Here is a 25,846-nt window from a genome sequence, read left to right on the forward strand (position 1 = left end):
ACCGATGCTCTTCTATTTTTTTTTAAAAAAAATGTCAAAAAGATTCTAAGAAGTTTGAAATAAGGCAAATTTTACTCATTTACTTTTATGATGCTGTTGACATGATTATTTCTCTGTTCAAGTCAGTTTACTTTTTAGATACAACAGAGTTGATTGCTTTCTCCATCATCATGTTCCACTTTGTCCTTGTTGTTCATCATGCTATCTTCCACATAGGAGATTAATTCACAGTCTTTTAGTCTATGAAGTACACATACCCAAAATTAAATGTAGTGTGATTACTCTCTAGATTCCACTTGAATATAATTTAACAAGGGAATACTGCCAGTTCTATGAGAAATTGGTTCCATTAGATCAGTGTTTCTCAACCTTGGCAACTTGAAGATGGCCGGAGTTCAACTCCCAGAACTCCCAGCATTCGCTGGCTGGGGAATTCTGGGAGTTGAAGTCCGGACATCTTCAAGTTGCCAAGGTTGAGAAACACTGCATTAGATTGTCCTTCTACAGAATATTATACCATATTCAGACTTTATTATTTTTTTTAAAGCAAATACAGTTGTTTGATTACAGACATTCAGACATTACATTACATTTAGTTTTTAAAATCAAGAACTCCATTATTTATTTGTTTTCCCTAAATTTATGATACTTCCAGCATTGTAACAAGTTAAGTATTTCTCTGAACTCTTTCTCCATCCTCTGAAGGAGAGTGAAAAAAAAAATCAATTCTCAGAAATCATTTCTGACAAAAAAATGATGTTTTTCTGTCCTCACTAGATTTTTGTGGACATGTTCCCCTAGAATTAAATAAATGAATCTATTCATACTTAACTTTATTATATACATTTTTTACTGTGAAGGAAATATGGTGACTTAACGTGCACTGCAAAAAATTGCAAAGGAGAGGAAATGTAATCCTGATTTTAAGACCCCCTTTCATATGAAAATTGATCTTCCTGTGCAATTGCAGAGGGATGTTAAAACAGTATAATAGACTATTATAATTGTCCTGCTTTGTTTGACTGTGGGTGGGTGTGGGAAAATATAATTTTTAGAAGCAGTGGGTCTACAGGAAAGAATTAAATTTACATCAGAATGCATTTAAATTTCAGTATAATTCAGAAACCCCTATGGGAAAAAAGATTATGAAAAACTAGAGAAAGCAAGAGATGCCCAAGGTAAGGCATTGCAAGTATGACTTACTTTCAAGTGTAAAACAGTTGTTACTTTTTCTGACAAGTTTTAGTCTCTTAAACTGATCAACTAAAATTATGTTTTATATCCCAATGCTATTGAATTCTTCAAGCAGCCGTACAGTAGCTGACACAACATATTGCAGATCACTGAAAAAGCTCACCTAGAAAAGTACAACGGAGGGGTGCATTTTAAAATAGTTTTTTTTAAAAAAATATTACAACAGTCAGGATTTAAATAAGTTTCATCTCAAATATTTTTTTCTGATTTTAATTCATTCCAGATCTTGTTTCTTAGGAGAAAATAACTTTAATTTCTATGCTTTCTTATTCTGTTTCAATAATTATTTATACATCAGAAATGATCACAAACCAAGGTGTTTCTAATCTTGTTCATAATAGCAAAAATAACATAACATTGCTGAATAATTTAGAGTAACGTTGAAGTCCTTGAATAAATGGCAAGTGGTACTTCCACTAGGTGGTGCTAAAAAACAGCAACAAATTATAGCTTTCAATATAAACATTTTGGTGGACTGAAAAAAAAAGGTTGATTATAGTAGGATTTAGTTTCCAGGGCATTTTTGAGAGGCTGCTTGATAACATCAGCAACCATAACATTTAATGGGATACACATTTTTTTTCAATAGAATCTGTTTTTTACATGAGATTACAGATAAGCTTCGGGGCTTTATTTTCTGTTTACATATCATGACCTTTATTACATTGTAGGGAATGAAGCAAGAAGGAGATATAAACTCAAGACATCAACCATGTTTTGCATCTTTGAATTTAATAAGTGCATAAAATTGATGATTTCTGGCTTCTACATTATTCAGAAAAAAGTTTATTTCCAAAGAGATAGGATATTTGTTATTTTATTTCTAACTTATAAAATAAAAAGTCACAATGATTCTTATTGTATGTCTGTTACTTTCATATCTTAGTCTGTGTATATAATATTATCAGGCTGCTGGACCAGATGAACTGTTTGTCAAGGTAAAAGTTCTTTTGTAACAGACGTCTAGAAAGAAATGGAGAACAAAATCACATCTCATAAGTAGGACTTGAAATTGAGAGGAGATCAGTAAAAGAGAAACAGTTGTTAAAGTTTCTTTATTCATATATATACTTGCATTTTGGATGGATTGATGGATTTTATAATCTGCATTTTATTTAGGAGCTTTGGTGATATACTCAGGAACTTCCCTTAATTTTATTCCTTGAATAAAAATTCAAGTTGAGAATAAAGAGAGAGTTGCCCAGTGAATTCAATTTTTGATGGATTTGATTTTCAATTTTCTTAGTCCAAATTCAATATATTAATTGTTACACTATACAAATGATCCTACAGATATTCTCGTTAAAATCTCTTGTTTCTTCTCAACTTGAATTCGTGTGTTGCTTTACACTTTTTATCACTAGGCATAATAAACTAGGTTTAGGGAATGAAGTGAATTCCTTGATATAAAATGTTTCTCTTAAGGTTTAATACTTACCCTACTTACCCACATCTGTCACATTAATTTTGAAATGTACCAGGTATATGCAGAGACCTACAGAAAAAAAAGAAGGCATGGCAGAAAAATTGGCTGAATGATATTTCTTAACACTGAAGCATATTTTAGATCATGTATTAGGCATCACTAAAATAGATATGAGAACCATTTGGTGTAGTGATTAAAGGAATCAGGCTAGATACCTAAAAACTGTTCTAGTGCCACTTTAGACATGAAGTAAATTTGGTTGATCTTAGGTCAGTTTCTCTCTCACATTCCTAGAAAATAGGCAAAAGCAAATCCCTTCTGAAATATTGCCAGCAAAATTGCGGGAGATGTCCAAGTGGTCACCATTATAGAAGTATTTAGTTTCCAGGGCATTTTGGACAGGCTGCTTGATAACATCGGCAAGCATAGCATTTAATGGAATAGACACTTTTTTTATTCAATAGAATTTATTTTTTACATGGGATTACAAAGGCATCAAAAACAAAAAAAATGCAGATATGATGTAGGAAATAATATGTAATAAAAGAGATAGCTGCTTGAAATATATAGTAGTCAGTTATGTCTGGGAACCAAATCTCTTATACCAAACCCAAACTTAAATTTTATTTATTTATTTATTTATAAAATTTATAGGCCAATTTCAGGGTAATTTATATCACAATACCTTCATAGAAACATGCATTAAGCTAAACTTCATCATAGTTTAAGATATTCAATTTATCAGAGGAACTACTATCCAGCAAACAAACAAACAAATACATACATAAATACATACCCACACACAAACACATACAGATACATTCATACACACACAGTATACAGAGAGAGAGAGAGAGAGAGGGAGAGAGGGAGGGAGAGAGAGAGAGAGAGAGAGGGAGAGAGAGAGACAGAGAGAGAGACAGAGAGAGAGACAGAGACAGAGACAGACAGAGACAGACAGAGAGAGAGAGAGAGAGAGAGAGAGAGAGAGTGAAATGTAAATTAATATTGCTTTCTTTTACTCTTTATTTTAAACCTTTTAATATTTTTTACAACTATGGGTTTTAGCAAAATTAAATCTTTCCAGCTTGGGATAGATTTAAATAGAATGCATACATGGAAGCTGTAGCAGTTCGACATTCAAAAATGTTCCTTTTTCTTTTGCACTATTGTGTTTGTATCATCATGTTATTATACAAACTTTCATAGAATGTTGGTAAGGTATAAATTTTTTATTTCCTTTAAAAAAGAGAAGCAGTAAACTGACAGCTTCTGTATTTATTTTACCAAGTTCTATTTACAAAGCTTTCTTCAGTACAATCTGGTAACACGGAATAGTCATGCCAGTGAGATAGTTTGTAACGTTGGCAGCAAGGCAGAAAAGCAATAAACTTTGCACTTATTATAAATTTTTAACCTTGAATTGGAATGAGTTCTTTAGAATGAGATAAAAGGAGGGAACATGCTTGTAGCTCTCAAAAAGAATGTTAAAATAAATGTTAAAATAAAACTGAACAAAGCTGATTCTTTTTGTTTCCTTTTCCAGTCCTTTAAGTTCTGATCTTCTTTGTTACCAATGTGTATGCATATGCTCTTTGGTTTTCAGAACAAAGAAACGTTGGGGTTTTTTCCCTCACTCTACAAGGTTTAGCATTTCATTGAATTTCCGTAGTTTGTGATTTTTGAGCTAACATTATGGATCTACATTGGAAGAAATACTAATATGCTTTTCTCCCACATTTCAGATCCTCCCACCTCTATCTTTACTTTTTTATGCCTGCTTCCCTTCTCCATCACTGTGTAGCCTCTATGACATTTCTAATACTAAGCCTGTTCTTGGAGATTTGAAACTTAAAGATTTATATTGGAAAGATACTTTTGGGAAGATACTTCTAATTAAAAAGCAAGACACTTTCATCTCATAACCAAAATCAATGCCAGAATTTAGTTATTTATTAATCACATTCATATAGCCCCTCATTTCACCAAAGGTGACTATGGAAGTGAACAAATAAAAACAAAAATAAAACACCTACAGTATAAAAACTTTCTGAATAAATATCATAAAAGCAAAGATACAAACCACAGAAAGAGAAGGATATAATATGGCCACTTAAATGTTGATATATCTAATCAGGTGTAGAAACCTGAAGCCTAACAACATAACCAAGACTTGAAGATTTTTCATTATACCAAAAAGGATGGATTTAGACTGTGTTACTTTCATGATTATCACAAAAAGGCAACTTTAATTTCCAGCTTCATTATAAACTCTAATAAGATGCCATTGTGCTCAACGGTCTCAAAAGCTTCACATAGATCCAAGAATATCATATGATCCCTGTATCCCATCTCTTCCTTGATATTAGATCATTGATCAAGACTATGCAAAATCCAGTTCTAAATCTTGACTGAAAAGGATCAAGATAATCTAGTTCAGTGATAGCGAACCTTTTTGGCACCAAGTGCTCAAACCAGAACATACGCATGTGCACATGTGTGTGTGCCAGAGTGCCAAAAACCCAAAGACCAGCTGGCTGGTGTGTATGCACACACTGGAAACCAGAAGAGCAGCTGGCAACAGCATGTGTGCAGACAGAGAGGGCTCTTTGTGCCATCACTGGCATGCATGCCATAGGTTTGCCATCACAGATCTAGTTCATCTGAGAACTCCTGCAACTGCAACACCAATGTCTTCATTTTCATCTGGCTAAATATGGATTATTTTATACTAGCCAAGGATTTATTCTGAGTCCCAAGAGGAGTGAAACTGCAGTGTGATTAAGATAGTCCTGACCACGTGATGGCAAGAGAGGTGGCAGAGACATTGAGTTCCCCTGACCTCCAAGAATGGCAGCCAGATCTATTGGTGTGGAAAATGGTAGGTTGCTGTTTGGATTTTTTATTTGTTCCTGAGGTTTGGAAGCCCTGGATTCTTGTAGGTGGTGGAGATAGTGGAAATGGTGAATATATACCATGTGGTAACTTGCCAGTGACTCCAGCAGTGCGTTGTGAAGGGTGTTTGTCTTCTCATTTCCTTATGCAACAATAACTCTATAAATTTGGTTGGGATAGCCAATATCATCCAGTGATGTTGTCTTGAAAGTTTCTCCAGTATAACTACAACATCTTAATATGGATGATGCAAATTACTTAGCTAGTTCTCCATGAGCTAAAGCAGCATTATCCATTGTACCTTGCCCAGAGTCACTTGTTTAGGAGATGTACGGTAATATATATTGGTTTATTAATAATAGTAATTAGATGATTCAGTGACTATCTACAAACAGTATTGAAATCTACCAGAATAGCAATGAAAGGGAAATTATATTTATTTATTATTTATCTGTTTTAGTTATTCATCCTCAATATATCTGAATGGATATGCTTGATTTGTACCTTAGAACACTTTCAATCCAATCTAATTAGGCAAGCTGCAACTTAACATGGTTAATATCAAAGGCTACCCCTGCTCCAAGGGTCAATAAGTTAAAACATTAAACATAATTTAAACTTGGGAAACATAATTTACATTTCAAATCTGAGGTTTTGAAACACTACTGTGATACAAACAGAAATGTGTCAGTAATGCAAAATCACTAAAATAGAGGGTTTTGGACTGAACAAGGTACTAGACATACCCCTAGACACTTTATTTGACACTCTCTTTTGAGATTTCACAGATGATAGATACCTTTTATGAATCTATGCATCAGTGGTGGGTTTCAAAAATTTTTAGAACCTCTTCTGTAGGTGTGGCCTGCTTTGTGGAAGTGGCTTGCTGGCCATGTGACTGGGTGTGAGTGGCTTGCCAGCCATGTGACTGAGTGGGAGTGGCTTGACAGTCATGTGACTGGGTGGGCATGGCCAACTTGTAAAATATGGTGAAACTCACTTAACAACGCTCTTGCTTAGCAACCAGAGTTTCTTAGCAACCAGAGTTTCTTGGCTCAGAAACTCTGGCATTTGAAGCATGCAAGTCTTAAAGCTGTAAAGTTACAAGACCCTTGCCCCCATAACCCTTAAAAAAAACCCAGGATGTTCAAACTTGACAGCTTTAAGACTTATGGACTTCAACTCCCAGAATTCTTCTCCAGTCATGTTGGCTCAGGAACTCTGGCATTGAAGTGTGCAAGTCTTGAAGCTGTCAAGTTACAAGACCTTTGCACCCCTAACCCTTTAGAAAAAAAATCCCAGGGATGTTCAAAATTGACAGCTTTAAGACTTTAAGGTTTAGATAGGACTCTTAGAGGTAGGCAGGGCAATTGGTGAGCCAGAGAATCAGTGACCGGTGGGCGGGGCAAGCATGGTGTGGATGGGTGGGGGGAGGGAGTTGGAACTGGTTCTAAATGGCATGGTAGATTTGTGGAACCTCTTCTATAGAAAAGGTTAGAACTGGCAGGAACCCACCCCTGCTATGCATAAAGCCATGGAAACTAGATGCAACAACAGTATTCTCCAGAGAGGACATTCTGCATTTAATATTGATTTCTTTGCATTTCTACAGGTATTTCTATAAGAGATAGAAATCCAATGTAATAAGATTATTTCGTAGAAAGAATAAGGAAAGCTTGGAACCAACTTCCAGCAGGGGTAGTGGGTCATTCATCAGTACCCGAGTTTAACCATGTTTGGGATAAACATGCCCATCATCCAAGAAAACTTTTAAAAATAAAAAGATAATACGATAAATAATTACAATTGACAAATTCACAATCAGTCAATTGCAAAAGGCAGCTTTACCTAGAACAGTTTTAATCCTTCGATGATATTTGTAGCACCATCAAACATCCACATCTGCCTATCCCAAGCCCTTGGGAAGAATTCAACAGGTAGACAAATTAGATCTTTTTCTGTTATCAACTTTCTATATTTCTATGCTTCTAAGATACAGTACAGTGACACTGTGTTAGAGTTAGAGGATGCCAAACAATACATGCTTTGACAACATAAATATATTTTTAATTCATTTTGCAGAGATTTTCCTTACCTTCATCCTGTACTAATTTCACAGTTTCATAGCTTTCAGGTCAATTGAAATAATGAGTTTCTAGCCTTCTTACTGCATGGATTTTCAAAATTGCTCAAGCGAAATATATGGTGCATTTTATAAGCATTATTAAAAATGTAAACTTGCTATTGTTGTGTCAATACAATATTGAAATTATGCTGTTGGGAGTACACAATGTTTGGAACTGAAGGATTGCTTCCCATTTCCTACCATCCAAGCATTTATAAAAGAATGAATCAATAAAAACAAATGTTTTCCAAAATTGGCATAGTATTTTTATGTTCTTTTGAATCTTCCTACACATATGTGCTTTTTTGCTTTAGGAGAGAAATTACAGGGAGCTACTAGAGATTGACTTCCATTAACAACAATTTACATTGTTTCTAAATATAGGTTTACTCAGAAGTAAAAAAAAAAATTGGGGTCAAGGGTAATCTGAAGAATAAGTATGCTAGATAAGTATGCTAATCTTTAAAAGATTCAGAACTGTTATGAAAAAAAACTACAGTTGGAGTAGAACACTGTATCATTTTATTGGAATAAATTGGCACAAGAGACAATATTGCATTATCAGTTACCTGCCAAATGCATATCCAGAAAAAAGAATGAGAGGAAAAATATTAGAAAGCTAGGGCTGCACCTGTTGTTTTGCCCTGAAGCAAATAGTAGCCACTACATCATAAAAATAAAAGATATGTTGTTGCTCCCCATGAGAATTGAATGTCAATCAAACTGGTCTCTTTATGTTTTAACCCAGAAAATTCATAAAGCTGTATGTTTTCCATCTGTCCCTAAGAAGTTAGGGTATAATATTTAAAACATCTTCTTAAAAAGTATATCTTTGACCCAAGAAACGCTGATAATAGTTTATTACCTTGGAAAGATCATATTTTTCATGTCTGAAAGTAAACATAATGCCAATGTGAAAAATAGTGAACAATACAGATATTTTTCAATAAAATTGAGATTTTAGTTGACAAATGGCTATCAAGTTACAAAACGGCAAAACAAAATTACTCAATAAAATGGAATTCAGCAAAACCATGTGTTGAATTTAACATTCCTGAATCAAAGACCAAAGTACCTAGCCACTGAATATAATGTGGCCTTGGATGCCTTCCAATATTGGTGAACGCACCTGTAGCACAGAAGAAAAGAAATACTGTACTCTGCACACAAAAGTAAGGAGAAGATTAAAACGTATGTTAAACCAGATGATTATTTTGCAAAATTATATAATTTGTATAGTTAAATTATAATTCATTAAAGCTGTGTGAGTTCAAAGTACCATATAAAAGCATCACCCCCTTTCTTTTTCTTGATCAAATTCTAAGAATGTATTAACGTGTACAAATGCTTTACAAACAACAAATAGACCATAGGTACTTGATAGGATGATTCATATGTTTTTTTCACAACATATTATAAAAATACACTTTTGTACACCCTCGATTTCATATGAATTTTCCTGTAATTTAGATGCTGATGAATGCAGAGAATAAATGTTTGTGAAATTGCATAGTTTAAAAGAGTAACTGTTAGCAAATGCATTAAAACAGAATATTGACCTATCACAGATATTCAAATAGAGAAGATTAATGAAAGGTGGTATGGAAAAATGGTTGAGATGCTACAGTGGTTCAAGGAGACTCAGACTGAGCTCTCTTTCAGGCATGGAGATGAGAAGTGTGACCTTGGGTTAGTAATATGACGTCAACCCTAAGAAACATGAAGGTCATTGTCAAGCCAACTGATAAGCAAAAGACATAAACCAGCATTGATAGCTTTGCTGCAAGAACCAGGTACAAAAAGAGCCCCACAATACTAACAATAAGGGGGAAAGGATTTTCATGAATTTCATGCTACATTAGCTGAAGCACAATCATTGTTTAAATATCCAGGATGTTACAACAAAAATCTGCAAAGTTCAGTTCCCAGGCACCCCTACCACACTATCAGGGTTGGTTTTCACTTACCTTCCCTACTGGTTTGCAAATGTTTGTGCGCCCCCCATGCACTCACTTTGCTTGCATGCACTACATCCCCACACATCCCCATCTTCCCGCCCATCTGCTGTGCAAAAAAATGTCCCTAAATAAGATGAAATAGAGCCGGGGTGGGGTGGGCTGGCCCACCCGCGATTTCTCCTTCCAGTTCAGGCGAACCGGTCCAAACTGGTAGAATTCCACCTATGCACACTATTCTTAGTTGCAGAAGAAGAAGATACTTTATTTTGTCAAACTGACTAAGTGTAGTGTGAAAAGGGTCTTCTTAACCACTTTATCAAAATAATATTATTTACCAGTACATTTAAATGAATAACTTTTAAAAAATAATTTAAAAACTTGAATGTCATCTCCACCTCTTATAATAGCTGTCTTCTGCTATTTATTGTTTTAGTTAATATTATATGCAAGTTTTAATACTTGTAGTAGCTGTTTCTTTGTAACAAGCTTCCATATAGGGAACCTTATTTTTGTGTTGTTCTGGATATTTATTTTTTGTTCCAATTCTTCTTGTTTTCTAGTTAGAGGAATTCATTCTTTTGGAAGAAAAAATTGTGGGGAAAGTGTCTGGCTTGGGAATGAAAATGGTTCAATAGTGACACTGCCTTTCTCTACTACTAACTCCCCCCTGCTATGTTTCCACTGTCTGAGCTATTTTTGTAAAGCTTCAATTTCTTTGCCCTGGATAGATCTTTGCACTTTCTCCAATTCTCCTTCTCTCAATACTTCATTTCATATTATAAATTGACATTGACCTGAGCCTTTGTTCTATTGTTTCTCATTGTGAATATTTTGCTTTCCAGAACTGATACATTATTTTGAGATATCCTGTTCAGCTTGATTTGTAATAATAGATCATTATTTATTTGTTTTCAGTCTTGGTATATTTGCGATGAGTAAACAACTTTTCTTCCAATATTTCTGAAGATGGTGGTCCTGGTTGCTCAGCCAACAGCCCTGAGTCATGTAACCCACTTGTCACCAGATGTCCAGGAATTCCAATATCTAATACAGTTGTTGTTGATTTAGGCAACAACCAATTTTGTATAGGTTTCTACATCTCACATATATTTATGGGAGATGCACTCTTCATGCACTCTTCTGATGAGTTTTGTCCATTATGCTTTAATCTCTAGCATAGCTCTCATCTTCCTCAGAACATACAACTCCACAACCATGTCAAGTTAGTGTCATGCTGGAATGATGATGATTGTCTAACACAGCTTTTTATTCATATGATGACATGTATCACATAAAGTGTTTGATGTTATTCTAGTATATAGTGAAAATATGCTGATGAAAAGTTGGATTGCTATGCTGCTCTAAATGATTGGTATTCATTTTTAATTTTTTGGGCTATCATGCTGTGTGATACCATATGTGCTATACTAAAAACTCAGTCAGTGTTTAACAGTGTTTATGAGAAGATTACTCCACTATTGCCAGAGGTCATAGTTTAGAAGGGATTACATTACAACACATTTTGAAAGCAAATAGAAGTTTGGTCTTAGACGGAACTCACATATTTCTTCACTACTGGTATTTTATAGCAATAACAATAACACTAAGGCTTATATACCACTCAATACAATACATTATTTTACAGTACTCTCTGAATGGTTTACAAAGTCAGTCTATTGACCCCAATAATCTGGGTCCCCATTCTACCAACCACGGAAAGATGGAAGGTTGAGTCAACCTTGAGCTGGTCAGGATTGAACTCTTGGAAGTGGGCAGAGTTAGCCTGCAATATTGTGTTCTAACCACTGCACCACCATGGTTTATCCAAATTAGGAATGTATGGGTCAGTCTAAAAATAGTATATCTTTGACAATGTATTGGGTATTAATTACAAATGGTACATAATTTATTAAAATATTTTAAATTATAATTTAATGTAAATTTTAAACCCTTCATCCATATTTCCCCATTAATCAAGCATTGTATTATACCCAAAATTCTTTGCACATTGAATTATGCAACACTTCACGCATTAACTCTTCAAATTAAATTTTAATTTGCCAAAGTGGCCCAGTGGTTTAGAATGCAGTACTTCAGCTGACTGCTAGCTGCAGTTTGGCACTTCAAATCTCACCAGCTCAAGGTTGACTCAGCCTTCCATCCTTCTGAGGTGGGTAAAATGAGGACCCAGATTGTTGGGGAAAACATGCTGACTCTATAAACTGCTTAGAGGGGGCTGTAAAAGCACTAGGAAGTGGTATATAAGTCTGAGTACTATTGCTATTAATAATAATTTATAAAACTTGGCCATACCATTATGTGGTATTCCTTAGTGCCACACATTGTGGTTTCAAATTCATTTTTTACAGAATCAAACATGTACCTATTTTCCTCTAATTTAACCTCCTTTTCAATTGTAAATATGTAAACCAATCTTTTTGACTCTAATTCTTCTTTGGACTTGAGGGAAGGTTCACTTTCATTAAAGGACATTATTTGACCATAAGTCCACCATAATGTCCTTGCCATCATTTCTTTTCTGAAAAAAATTCTTCCTGAGGAGATATTTCAAGAGATACCTATGTCTTGTTTTATATCCCTAGGCGGGCACATCTAACAAAATGATTCTTAAAATCAACATTTATTTTAACTTTGTCATGTCATAAATAGGTGTGCCATCCAAATCTTAATTCATGGGCCTCTAATCAAGAATCTCTTATTTTGGTCTTTGGTCTTTCATCCAGACCAAATAGCAGGCATAAAAATACAATTTCAAATCTGATAAACATAAACCTTGTCTTTATTTAGCATCTTGGAATAATTTGTATCCAATTCTTGGTTTTTCCCCCCCCATATAAATTTAGAAATGTTATTTTGTCATTGTTTAAGTGATATGTTAGTTGTCAATATTGGTAAAGTCTGAAATAAAAATAATATCTGTGGTAAAACATTCATCTTAATTAAAGAGAGTCTACCCAGTAAGTATAATTGCAAATTATCCCATCTTTTTAAATATAATTTCGCCCAAATACAAAATGGTTTTGAATCAATTTATAGTTTGTAATTGTCAATGTAACCCGAAGATATTTAACAATTTTTCTACTTTGAAACCCAACTTGGTTGTTAGTATTTCATAATCTTGAAAAGCTATATTCTTAACAAGCATTGTTTTCTAATTGTTTATTTTGTAGCTAGCTAAAGCTCCAAAGTCATTTAACTTCATCAAGTATTCTGTACCAGTTTTGGGTTATGTAGAAATATAACTAAATCATTAGCATTGCTTTCAATTTACAAACTTCCTTTTAAATACTTATATCTGTTATTGTCTCATCATGTCTAATATGTCTGTTCAAAATTTTCAGCATCAATATAAACAGCAAAGGAGATAAAGGACATCCTTGTCTTGAGCCCTTTTGAATTTCACATGTTTTAATTAAGTCACCATTAATAATAATATTTGCTTGCTGTGAAGTTTAAATCACTTTAACCCCTTGAATAAATTTCTTCCAAAGTTCATGACTAGAAACCAATGTTGATAACAACAGCAGATCGCTAAGCAAAAATGGAGAATATAACTACTATAGAAATTGATTGGCCCAAAGCACCACACCAGGTAGTATTGAATTTCAGTTGTCAGTGAAGAAGCAATAAAGGGGCAAATTGTGAAGGACTCATTTTCTTAAGGGGCTTGTCAAGATAAATGTAGCTAGCCAGTTTGAAGCTCCATTACCCTTAACAATCAATTATATATAGCAGTAGCAATGACACCTTGTGGATTACAAATTGATCAGAGAAGTTGGCCGGGCAAGTTGATCATTGTTTCTACTGGATAAATTCATAATATGACCCACTAAAGAATAAAATAAACAAGATTGTAGATTTTAGAAGAATAAAAACTTGTTCTCAGATATATGAAGAAACCATGGCTCTGAAGGGAACAAGTGAAATGTTGCAAAATGGATTTGAGGTTTATTTTTTTAAAAACATATATAATCTTGAAATTGTCAGAGTAATTTTGTAATTCTCATTACAAAAAAATCAGTGAAGTGGAGTCTACTAAATCAAAGATTTAGATATCTATCTATCTAGAAAACTATCTATCTATCTATCTATCTATCTATCTATCTATCTATCTATCTATCTATCTATCTATCTATCATCTATCATCTATCACCTACTTACCAACTATCTACCTACCTATCATCCATCCATCCATCCATCCATCTACTGTATCTATCTATCTTTTTATTTTTTAAATATAGTATTTATTGAACTTTCTAACATTTAAAAGACAAAAGACAAAACACAAATTTACATTTATAACAGCTTTTCCATATCAGTATCCATATTTTTTGTAACTATCTTATTTACAAAAATATATATATCTATATCATTATCCTAAGTTATATGCTTATTTAAATACACTCTATATATTATACTTTTACTGTTTGTACCTTAAGTTTTATGTTTACCCTCAAGCCAGGAATGCCATTAATTCCAAATTTGATAGTACTCAGTTTCTTTCCACTCCTTCATTTCCATAGACAGTCTATTCATTTCTGCACATTCGTAGATTTCCCTTCTTATTATTGGGTCTGGGGGAGTATCTGTTTGTTTTCAATTCTGTGCTAAAATGATTCTGCTTGTGGTTAATAGGTGTAGTATTATGTATTGTAATCTTTTTTCCATTTTCCCATCAAAGATTCCCAGGAGAAACAATTACCACTTGAACTCTATCCTCTGTTCAGTTATCTCTTTGAGCCACTTTCTTATCTTACACCATTATTTTCTTTACCTTGGGGCAGGTTCACCACATGTGGTAGAATGTTCCCTGCTTATGCCCACATCTCCAACCCTCCGGTGATCAGTTTGGGAACATCTTAGACAATCTGGCTAGTGGTAGATGTCACCAGTAGAACATTTTGTAGAGGTTCTCCTTATAAGCAGCTGACATTATTAGTTTGTAGTTTCTCTCCCATAATTTATCCCACTGATTTAATTGAATACCATGCCTAAAATTTTTCGCCCAACAAATCATTGTTTCTTTCACACTTTCTTCTTCCATTTTAAATCTTAATAAAAAATTATATACTTTAATGATCATTTTCTCCTCTGTTCCTAATAATATTTTATCAATTTCCAATTGCTCTCCATAAATGTCATGTTGTTCCCGATCCTTTTTATATTTTGTTCTGATTGCATGTATGTATACAGTCAATTTTTATTCCTTGATTTTTTAAATCTTGCTTTGATTTTAGATTTCCTTGTTCATCTAATAATTCCGAATACCTTACCACTTTGTTTATGTCTAATATGTTTGGGTTTATTGCCTCCATTGTTGATGTCCAAACTAGAACTTTCATATAATGATTGTTCTTAATTTTATTCCATATGTTTATCAAAGCATTTCACACTAGATGCCTCTGGAAGTAAATAAGGATGTTATTTTTCCTTCCCACAGGAACATGTGCCATCCCAGCTGGAGGTTGTGGCCTTCTAGTATTAATACTCTCTTGTTATTTAATTGGATCCAGTCTTTAAACCACCTGATATTATAGTTCCCAATCAGGAAGGCCAAAGCCTCCTCTAGTTCTAGAGTCTTGTCGAAGTTTTAGCTTTATCCAGACTTTTTCCCCAACCAAATGAATTTACCTATTATTTTGTTTAATTGTTCAAAGAATGTTTTCTCAAGTCTTATGGGATTGTTTTGAATAGATATAAAATTTGGGTGGGCATTTTTATTGCAGCAATTCTACCAATTAAAGATATTTATAATTTTGCCCAATTATCTAGATCTTTTTGTATCTGTTATATCAATTTATCATAATTGTCCTCTTTATTGTCAAACATTTTTCTGTTAGCTAAATTCCCAAGTACATCACTTTTTTAACAGTTTGAATCCCCAATTTCTCTTCCAATTCCTCATTTTGTGTTTTTTGTAAGATTCTTAGTAAACATTTTAGTTTTTTCTTTCTTTATTTTGACACCCGCCACTTTGCCAAATTCTTCAATTTCATTCACCAGGATGGTTCCTGTCTCCAGGGAGTCTTCTATGATAAAAGCCAGATCATCCGCAAAAGCTTGAACTTTATATTCTTCCTATTTAATTTTCAGTCCTTCTATTGTTAGTTTTTGCCTAATTTGTATTAATAGTATTTCCAGTGACAGTATAAATAAAAGGGGGGACAGGGGGCATCCCTGTCTTACTCCTTTAGTTATACTTATCTGATCTGTTGTTTCCTCATTTATAATTATTCTCGCCAGTTGATTCGAATAGATTGCTCTAATCATACCCGTAAATTTTCTCCCAAAGTTCATAATTTTAAATTGATTAATAAGGAAGTTTCAGTTTAAATTATCAAATGCTTTTTGGGTGTCTACAAACATTAAAGCCAGCTGATTTTCCAGATGTGCCTCATAGTATTCTACTGTGTTCATAATAGCCCATGCATTGTTTCTTACGTATCTATTGGGCAAGAATCCATTCTGATCCGAATAAATAATTTCATTCAATATTTTTTGGTTCTTTTGGCCATTATTGTCACAAATATTTTGGAATCGGCACTGAGTAATGAGATTGGCCTATAATTCTTGATTTGTTGAGTGTTTACATCATCTTTGGGAATAAGTGTTATTAATACTCCATCCATGTCTTTGGTGATTTTGCCTGCTCTAGCGCTTAATTGTATATGTTCAATTGTAAGATTTCCAATGGTATATGTATTTCTTTGTAGTACATTAGCTCCATAGGCAGCTTTCTGACTTTCACACCATGGCCTCTCTTAAGAATCGTTATCACACATGATTCTTTGGCTTTTATTTTTGTCTGTTTTTCTATTCTGTGGTGGATAAAACTTAGCTCTTTTAAATAAAGTGTCGGATCCCTAAAAGTGATACCGCCATTCAATTGGGAGGAGGGGAGCCTCGGAGTGAAATCATTAGCTACACATGTAACAACTGAGTTTTACAACTTTACAACTGGTTTCCTGTCACCGGAAGACTGAAGGTCTCAACATCTCTGGAGGGATGTTTATGATAGCCATGTGGGATATCTTACTTTAATGTCTAACTAGAGATAGCCATGGGAATGTGTGTTTTATTGACTCCCAGGGAAGATGAGTTAAGGAAGCATCTTCACACTTGTGTATTGATCAGAATCTGCATTCGGACAAAGGGGAGGGGTCATTATCAGCTTAATCCCATTTGCATGGCCTAAAGGTTTTCAGATGCTGCTTTGCCTCTAATGGTTTCCATCCTGCCTGATTAAAGGTTCCTTTTGAAATAATCCGTTTCAAGAGTCTTTACTTTCTCAAGTTAGGAGAGGAGTCATTACACAAAAAGTCAAGATCACTTCAGCAGCCCAGTATCCTTTTTTCCCTTTTTCCTACCACCAAGATAGAGACACGGTTATCAGCATTGTTTGGGGATTTATATTCTCCATAATTTAATGTGTAGATAAATGCCTATTTTAAACAAAAATATAGCATCTTATTGTAATTCTCACAAAACATCCAAATCTAATTACACAGCTCTTACTGTCAGTATTTAATTTTATTATTTAGTATAATAATCACAAATAGGTGGGATTTATGATTAATCAAATACTGTCTACTAATTTGGTTTTCAATACTGGTTTGCACATAAACACACAAGCATAGATGAGCATTAAAACACACCAAGTACTTTTCCAAATGGTGAGTTCACTTGGATTTCTTTCGGTGACAAATTGTATGATGAATTAAATCAAAATAAAATAATGTACTGAATAAACCTGAAAAAAATTGTTAGGAAGTAGCCTCTGAAGTTGATCCAAAATCTGCAACTAATGCAAAATCACTTGTTATCATAAATGCAAATTTTCTGAAGTAAATAAATAAGGACACCACCAAGTTGTGTAGTAATTTCAATCAATCAGAGTAGAGCTGGAAGGGACTTTGGAAGACTTCTAATCCAACCCCCTGCTCAAGCAGGAGCGATGGAGTGATAAAGCATCTACAGCTTATGAAGGAAAGCTGTTCCACTAGTTAATTGTTCTCACTGTTAGGAAGTTTCTCCTTAATTCCAGGTTGCTTCTCTGCTTGATTAGTTTCCATTGTTTCTTGTCTTATCTTGCCTCCTGGTGCTTTGGAAAATCTTCTTTGTGGCAGCCCCTCAAATTCTGGAATACTGCTATCTTGCCATCCCTAGTCCTTCTTCTCTCTAGACTGGCCATGTCCAATTTCTGCAACTGCTCTTCATATGTTTTTGACTCCAGGCCCTTAATCATCTTAGTTGCTCTTCTTTGCACTTTTTACAAAGTCTCAAATCCTTTTTGTAATGTGGGGATCAAAACTGGATGAGGTATACCAGGTGTGGTCTTACTAAGAATGTATAAACTGGTATACTAATATTTCATGTGATTTTGATTCTATGCCTCTCTTTATACAACCAAGGATTGTATTAGTTTTTTGGCTGATGACGCATTTGCAGGATCATGTTTAAGTGATTGTCCAATGGGACTCCAAGGTCCCTCCCACAGTTACTGTTTTTGACCCATATTTCATCTAATCTGTACTTGCACCTTTGGATTTTCCTGCCTAGATGTAAAAACTTGCTTTTCTCCATACTACATTTCATGTAGTTGGATAGGGCCCATTGTCAAGATCTTTTGGAATATTGAGCTTGTCTTCTTGGGTGTTGCCTATTCCCGCCAGCTTAGCGTCATCTGCAAATTTGATGAGTTCCCCTTCTATTCCTTCATCTGAATATGTATGAAGACATTGAAGAATATTGGGCATAATCCCTTTAGGATTTTTAATTCATGGGATTTGTCCTAGGCGCTCTCTCTGTTTGTTAAAATCAGACATCTTAAAATTTAAGACAGAGGTTGGATTATATTTTATTGCTTGTGTTTGCATTATATTGAATTTCAGTCACTCTGGAAGGTTCTGGCAAATTCAACTTCCTCTATCACTTCTTCTCTATTAGTAAGAATTAGATCCAGTATAGCTTTTCCTCTAGTTCCCTCCTTTACCTTTTGGATGACAAAGCTGTAGCTAAGTTGGTAGGGCATCTGTTTGATCTCCCATTTACTGCACAGTTTGTCTCCCAGTTGATAACATGGTTGTTAAAGTCTCCTATTACTACTGTGGTATGTTTCCTACATACAGTGCATTAGTTAATTGATTAGCAAAGAGTTAATCCATTTCTGTCGCTTGGTTGGGTGGCCTTTAGTATGTCCCTATAGCAATATCATTCAAAAAAACTTTTATATTGACCCATATGGATTCTAGGAGGTTTTGATCCTTGGTTTTGTGAATTTCTATAGAGATATAGTGATCTTTTATATATAATGCAACTTCACCTCGTTATTTATGATTATTTATGAGCTGTCAGTCAGTGAAACAAGCTCCTACAGAAAGGTAATTTCTCCTTCAGTAAAGCACTTTAATTAGAGTCTTGATGGATATATGTCAGATGTTGTAATGGTTTCTATGCAGAATATTATTGGACTAGTTATTTCTAAAGTTCCTTCCATCTCTTAACATCTATGATTGTAAGTTTCTAGTATATTGAAAGTACAAAATAGAAGCTGCTGTAATTTCACTTCTTGTTCATATTTGTTCAGTTCAGAGTACAATTGGAAGGAAAATGAGCTCTAATTCTCTAGTCACAGAAAACAATTCAATAATGTAATAAAAAAAATAATCCAGTTCTTTTAGTTCAGTTCCTTGCTTGTTTATTTTCTTTAATTTTGTTATTCCCATCTTTATTGTGTTTCAAGAACTAATGCTTATTCCAATTAAAGGAATCAGAACATCATTCACAAAGTATGCAAATTAGTGACCTTTTGGACTGCACCAATTGCAAATATTTTTCCCCTTTTCCTTTTGCAGAAATGAATAGTTTTTTTTTTCATTCTTATTTACTTTTTGAAGACAGCTATCTGAGTTTGGGATGATTAGACTAAACAAAACAAAATAAAAAACAAAAGGCATTTCTATTGCTTTTTAATGTCCCAGCTTTATAAAATCTTTTTTTAGATTTAATAAATTATCTTAAAAGGTACAATCAGTGCAATCACATACCAGTTAAGATAGTTCACATCACTTTAACATTAAGATAATACATCAGTAATTAATGACTTATCAGTGGTGTGCTCTATTAATGATATGCTTGTAGAAAGTGACAGCCAAGCACCTTAAATGCTAAGAAATATTGGAATATCTCATGAAGTATAGCCTCTAGCTTTATGTGTATATACATATATTCATATATACATATATGGTAAATATATATACATATATACATGCAGAGCCTTGTGTAATGTACTGCATGTGCAGCAAGGCTTGAAGTGGCTGCTGCAGGAGAGAGAAGATATGTGATAGTACATGAATGAAGTGTGTGTGGTGGTACAGGGTTGAACTGTGGAAGTGCAGCAAGGTTTTGAGCAACTATTGCCAGACCTAAGAGACTTATTTGAGTAACCTGTGACCATTCCTGCAGGCTTCCCCTCTGATTTTGCTTGTGGGCAGCTGGGAGGTAAAGTTGTAATTGGCAACCATGTGACCCTGGGATGCTACAACCATCATAGATGGGAGTTACTGACTGTGGGTTAACAGAGAATTTCTGCTAGTTATTCAATGTAAAATGAGTCTAAATTATTAATTTAAATACAGTGATTCTATTTGAAAAAGTTCTGTCAGAAAGCCATGTCAATAAGATGATTCCAACATGAGAATATATTGGAATAAAGGATTTTGATCATCTTGAAATAAGATATATTGAATGTCCACATTTGTGCAGAATGTTTTCAAGAAAAAGATGTAAGCTATAAAAACTAAACTGTTTTGAAGATCATATCTTGAATTTAAAGATAAACTACCATAAGATTATTCTTGAGATACTGTGGTTTGGATGAGTTCCTCGATCAGAAGCATATCTGAAAAACAAAACAAACTTCTCCTCTATTATCTAGTTGAAGAAGATCTATTTTTATTATATATACTGAAATTAAATTAAATTCATTGGAGTTACCTAGGTAAAATACCAGACTTCGCAAAACATTTTTTTTAAAAAAAATCAATTCTTTTTCCAGTTTTCTTTTACAAACAGTCTACTGTGTTGACTGATTACTGAAAAATCCTATAAATCAGTGATTCCCAAAGTTGGCGGTACTGCTCTCTGGGGGGGCGGTGGGATTACTTAGGGGCACTAAGAGTCAAGGGGGCAGCAAGGGGTGCTAAGAGGCAAGGGGGGCAGCAGGGGGGCACTAAGAGGGTGAGCAATAAAAGATCATGTATTGTGTTGGCTGCGGAGGGCGTCACCCCTAGGTTGGTAGCTTTCCCTTAGCTAATTCTCAGATGGAAAGGAGAAACTTGCCAAGCAGAAGATGGACTGTTTAAAGCCCATCAGCGCGGGCAGAAGGACAAAATTACCCAAACGAACCTGGAAATAGCTGCGGGTTTCCCTTTAAACAATGTCATTGCCCTTCCCTCCAATCACCGCCTTCCTCCCAGGAGGGGGGCGTGCGCCATTTCAATCGCCCGCCCCTCAACACCACCGGCATCTTAACTGACCGGCTTGGCTTGTGAAAAGATTTTTTCTTTTAAACGGTCAGTGGGCGGGGAGATCGTGCATGGTGTTGTTAGGGGGGGAAAACCCACCAATCGAATTCTAGTTGAGCTTGCGAGAGAGCTTTTTGCCACTGGTTTAAAAAACAGTCACATATTTCGTGCCATCCTTTTCCTCTGCATGGAGACTCTGCTGGGTAAAAGTAACTGGGGGGAGGGTGTGATGAGTGGAAGTGCGGTCACTCCCTTTTGGTGGTGTGGATTCTGTTTAGGGAGGTTTGGATTATCTAGCCTTGGAAATACAGGTGTTGTTAAACTCACGGGAGCTTTCTTTGATATAGATATAGTATACTATATGTATATACTACTATAGTATAGGTCAGGAGTCCCCAAACTTGGCAACTTTAAGACTTGTGGACTTCAACTCCCACAATTCTCCAGCCAATATAGCTGGGAGTTGAAGTCCATAGCTGTCTGGAGAATTCTGGGAGTTGAAGTCCACAAGTCTTAAAGTTTGCCAAGTTTGAAGATCTCTGGTGTAGGCACTCCTGCTTGAGCAGGGGGCTGGACCAGAAGACCTCCAAGTCCCTTCCAGCTCATTTATTCTAAAGCTTATAAAAGCTCCACTCAATGCTGGTCGCGGGTGGACTTTCTTTTAGGATATGTGTTTAGTTTTTGAAATATCCCCATTCCCATCCTCTCTCCTTGCGGTTTGAATAGTTGGTTTGGCGAGCAAAAGTTTAGCCATTGAAACCACGTAAGCATTTAAAGGCAGAATGTCTGTGTCGTGCAAAATAATTGGCAATCTGAAGGAGATAACATTACATTGTATGTCTTTGTATGTATGGATATGTGCACACATAAATTTTGCAGCAGGGTTAATAATGACCAGAGCACCTCTTGGTTAGCATAGTTAATAAGAAACTTGGCCAATAATATTAAGGCAAGTATGAACAATTATCTATCCATTGTTTTTTTAAAAAAAATGACACCAGAGTTTCTTGCCATTTTTGTATAGGAACTGGATGAAAACAGTAATTAAAATCTTAAAATTGAGATTTTTTAAAAAAAGGAAAAAATAGATTGTAATTCAGTTTTGCTTAGATGTTTGATCTGAGTCAACCGTTTTTGATATTTAGATCACCAAATCTTAAAGACTATGCAGATGGTTTGGAAGGGGTTAGTAGCAAAGCTAGTGTTGATATTGTAGAAATTAATGAAACTGGAAATTACAACGATGTTATTGCAGGGATGTGACTATCCAGCTAAAGTTGTTTCTCTGACATTCTAAGACTTAGATGTCTGAGTGATATCAGGATCTTTTTTTGATGGAAATTCCAGATTGGGTGATAAATCCATTTTCAGATACTGAGGAACATGGGGTAGTGGAGGAACAACTCATAGAGCTGCAAAATGACATTGAGCTGAAGCCAAAGTTTAAGAAATTGTATCAAGAGTTTTGATTACAGAAAGAAATTTCTGATCACTATCATGCACTATGGACAGTGGTTAAGAAACTCCTTGTTGCATTTTCAACATCATATTTGGTAGAACGTGACTTCAGTATGGTCATCCAACTTCTCTCCAAGCAAAGAAATCGACTCCAGATTACTGAACGTGGTGATTTAAGAATCCTGGTAAAAGACTTAAAACCAGACATTGGGAAACTGGCATCACTTCATCAAGCCCATCCATCACATTAAGAATTTACTGAACAGTGAAGTAGTTGCTAAATTTTACTGAGTTTACTAAGTTACTGGTTACTAAGATTTTTGATAAATGACTATCAGACTTTGAAAACCTGGTATCACTTGATCATGTTCAACAATTTTGTTGAATTAACATTAACTAAAAAGATTTTTAAATTGGATTTTGAATAAATGTGCAATTAATTGTTACAGTTTTGAATTTTACTGTTACTATCTTCCTTCTGTCGTGCAAACCGCCCAGTCACATGACTCCCCCCAGCCACACCAAAAGCCATGCCCACAAAACCAGTAGTAAAAAAATTGAATTCCACCACTAGGTGGGGGGCACTGAGGATCAGTTTGTAGCACCAAGGGGGCAGTGGACAGAAAAAGTTTGGGAACCACTGCTATAAATGTTTGAAATTTACCTAAAATATCAAGAACAGAGAACTTATATCAACAAACTGATGCTCAGCTGAATCAATAGTGAATGGAAAATATACTGGGCTAGACCTAATAATAAGAGAGCTGATTTTATCAAGACAAATTGCATTTTTAAGTGTCTAACTTTATGAAAATGATAATATTCCTGTATGTTCTCATGTGACAAAACATGATTTATAGCTAAAAAACAATTAAATAGATTTTTTGCAGCTAGGCTCATGAAGGACATTCGAATGACAGCAAACCAGATTCTCTTACTTTTTAAAAAGGAACTTTAGCTCAGGCAAGAGCTACTTAAGCTTCCTTTCACATTTTTTCTTATTATTATCCATATATTTCATATATTCACAAAATATTCACTTTTCAAACTATAAAGAAGGAAGATTTTCATAGACAGTACAGTATATTATTTCCAACTTCCTTAAAGACAAACCATTCAAGAACTGCATGTAGTATTGGTATTTTTATTCTGCTACTTTATAAAAGAAATACACTGCCTTCAAAAATGCCCAAGAATAAATCTTTTAAAAGATTAAAAGGTACAAAACTTGTTAACATATAAGATTTTTACATTAGTAAAACATACTTGCACCTATCACACAATGATGATTATCAATCTTCAGCAAAGCTAGAAAAACGGCATCTTGCTATTTGTCCTTATGTTAACTCTTACACAACTGAGTCAATTTGTATTATCATTATTATTTTGCATTAGGCTTGTATTGTTATTAATATTACCAGAGTAATGAGTGTGAAAGGATTCCTTGTTTGATTATGAATGATAATTTTATGATTGTACTTATCCCCACCAATATTTGCACATGTTTTTGCTTACTGTTAAAGACTATATAGGCCAGTTATGGTGACCCTATGGCACACATGCCACAGGTGGCACGTGGAGCCATTTGTCAGGACACGCGAGGCTGAGTTCACCCTTTTTTAAAGCCATTTTCTCCCTCCCCAGGCTCCAGAGGATTTATAGGAGACTGGGGAGGGTGAAAATAGCCTCCCCTGCCCCCCTGGAGGCCCTCCAGAGAGTTCAGGAGCTTCCCTGAAGCCTCTGGAGAGCAGAAAATTGGCCCTACGGGCAAACCAGAAGTTCAGGAATGGACTTCGGTTTGCTTAGAGGGTCATTTTGACTGCTCCAGAGGCTTCAGGGAAGCCTCCTAAAGGTCCCTGAAGCCTTCGGAGTGCTTAAAACAACCTTCCAAGCAAATTGGAAGTCACTTCTGGTTTGCTCGGGGGCTCATTTTGTTTATATATACATACAGTTGTAAATTCTCTGTTATCTGCTCTGCCTGCTTTTGGCTGAAATGTAAGTCAAACATTGAGCAGGAATGATCGTGAGCTTTGGTTTCTGTGGAAATGCAGAATGAGTCCCAGGCGCAGAGTTTTCCGAGTTGCAGGGGGCCCACACCTTCCACACCCCAGAATTATCTCCGGGGGTGTGTGTGTGTTAATGGAGCTCTCCCCAAGCTCAGCAGCTCTCCCCTTTCCTCTTTGCCCGACGAAAGGGTTATTAATCTGTCATATGGCTGATATACACTGTCCAAACAGTGTAACATGATCACGGGTCTGGAGCTACTTCAAAGAGCAGATTCTTCAGGCTACATGAGCACCGGAAGTCCCTTGGTGGCTCATTTTGACTGCTCCAAAGGCTTCAGGGAAGCCTCCTGAAGTCCCTGAAGCCTCCGGAGGGCTTCTGGGGGGGGGGGGTAGGGTAGGCTGTTTTCACCCTCCCCAGGCTTCTATAAAGCCTCTCGAGCCTGGGGAGGGTGAAAAAAGTATGCAAAAAATGGGGGGAGCACCTGTAGTACGCACATGTGCATTGGGGGTAGCACATTGCATTATATGTGCAGCACACCCGCACATGTCCCCCCTGCACTTTCTCCACTTATGGCACATGAGCCAAAAAAGGTTCGCCATCACTGATATATGCAGTCATGCCATTAGTTCTGAATGATCACCTATAATGCAAGGATTTTCTCCAATACTTAGTAACAATTGCACGAATTATATTTGACACATCTAGAAGCTACCAAATGAGGAAGATTAAATCAAACCAAAACATTTCTTCTTTATCAAGTTATAACTATAAGCAGTTGGACTTTGCTCAATTTTCAAGTGATTGGCTCCACTTGACTCTAACGTCAGTAAAACTGAGTGAGAAAGAAACAATGTATATCCATACTATTTCAATATCATTTCTCCGACTTAAAGTTCTTTGGCTTGAATAGTCAAAATTTTACCCTGGAATCAGAATACAGGTGCAGAGATGGGATCTAAGGGGATTTCTTTTGCATAATTCTAGTACCATCACCCATACACCAGATTTTGAACAGATTTGCATTTTGTCCAGTCTCTGATCTTCTTTCTTTTTCTCATATGAACAACCTTTTCAGAAGGCTAAGAAGACCAAGGAGTGAGCAAGAAAGAAATAATTAAAACATAGAAAACATCATAAGATTATGAAAAATATCAATTACTTAGTAGGGTTATTTATT

Source organism: Thamnophis elegans, chromosome 6, assembly GCF_009769535.1.
Source record: "Thamnophis elegans isolate rThaEle1 chromosome 6, rThaEle1.pri, whole genome shotgun sequence".
Lineage (NCBI taxonomy): Eukaryota > Metazoa > Chordata > Lepidosauria > Squamata > Colubridae > Thamnophis > Thamnophis elegans.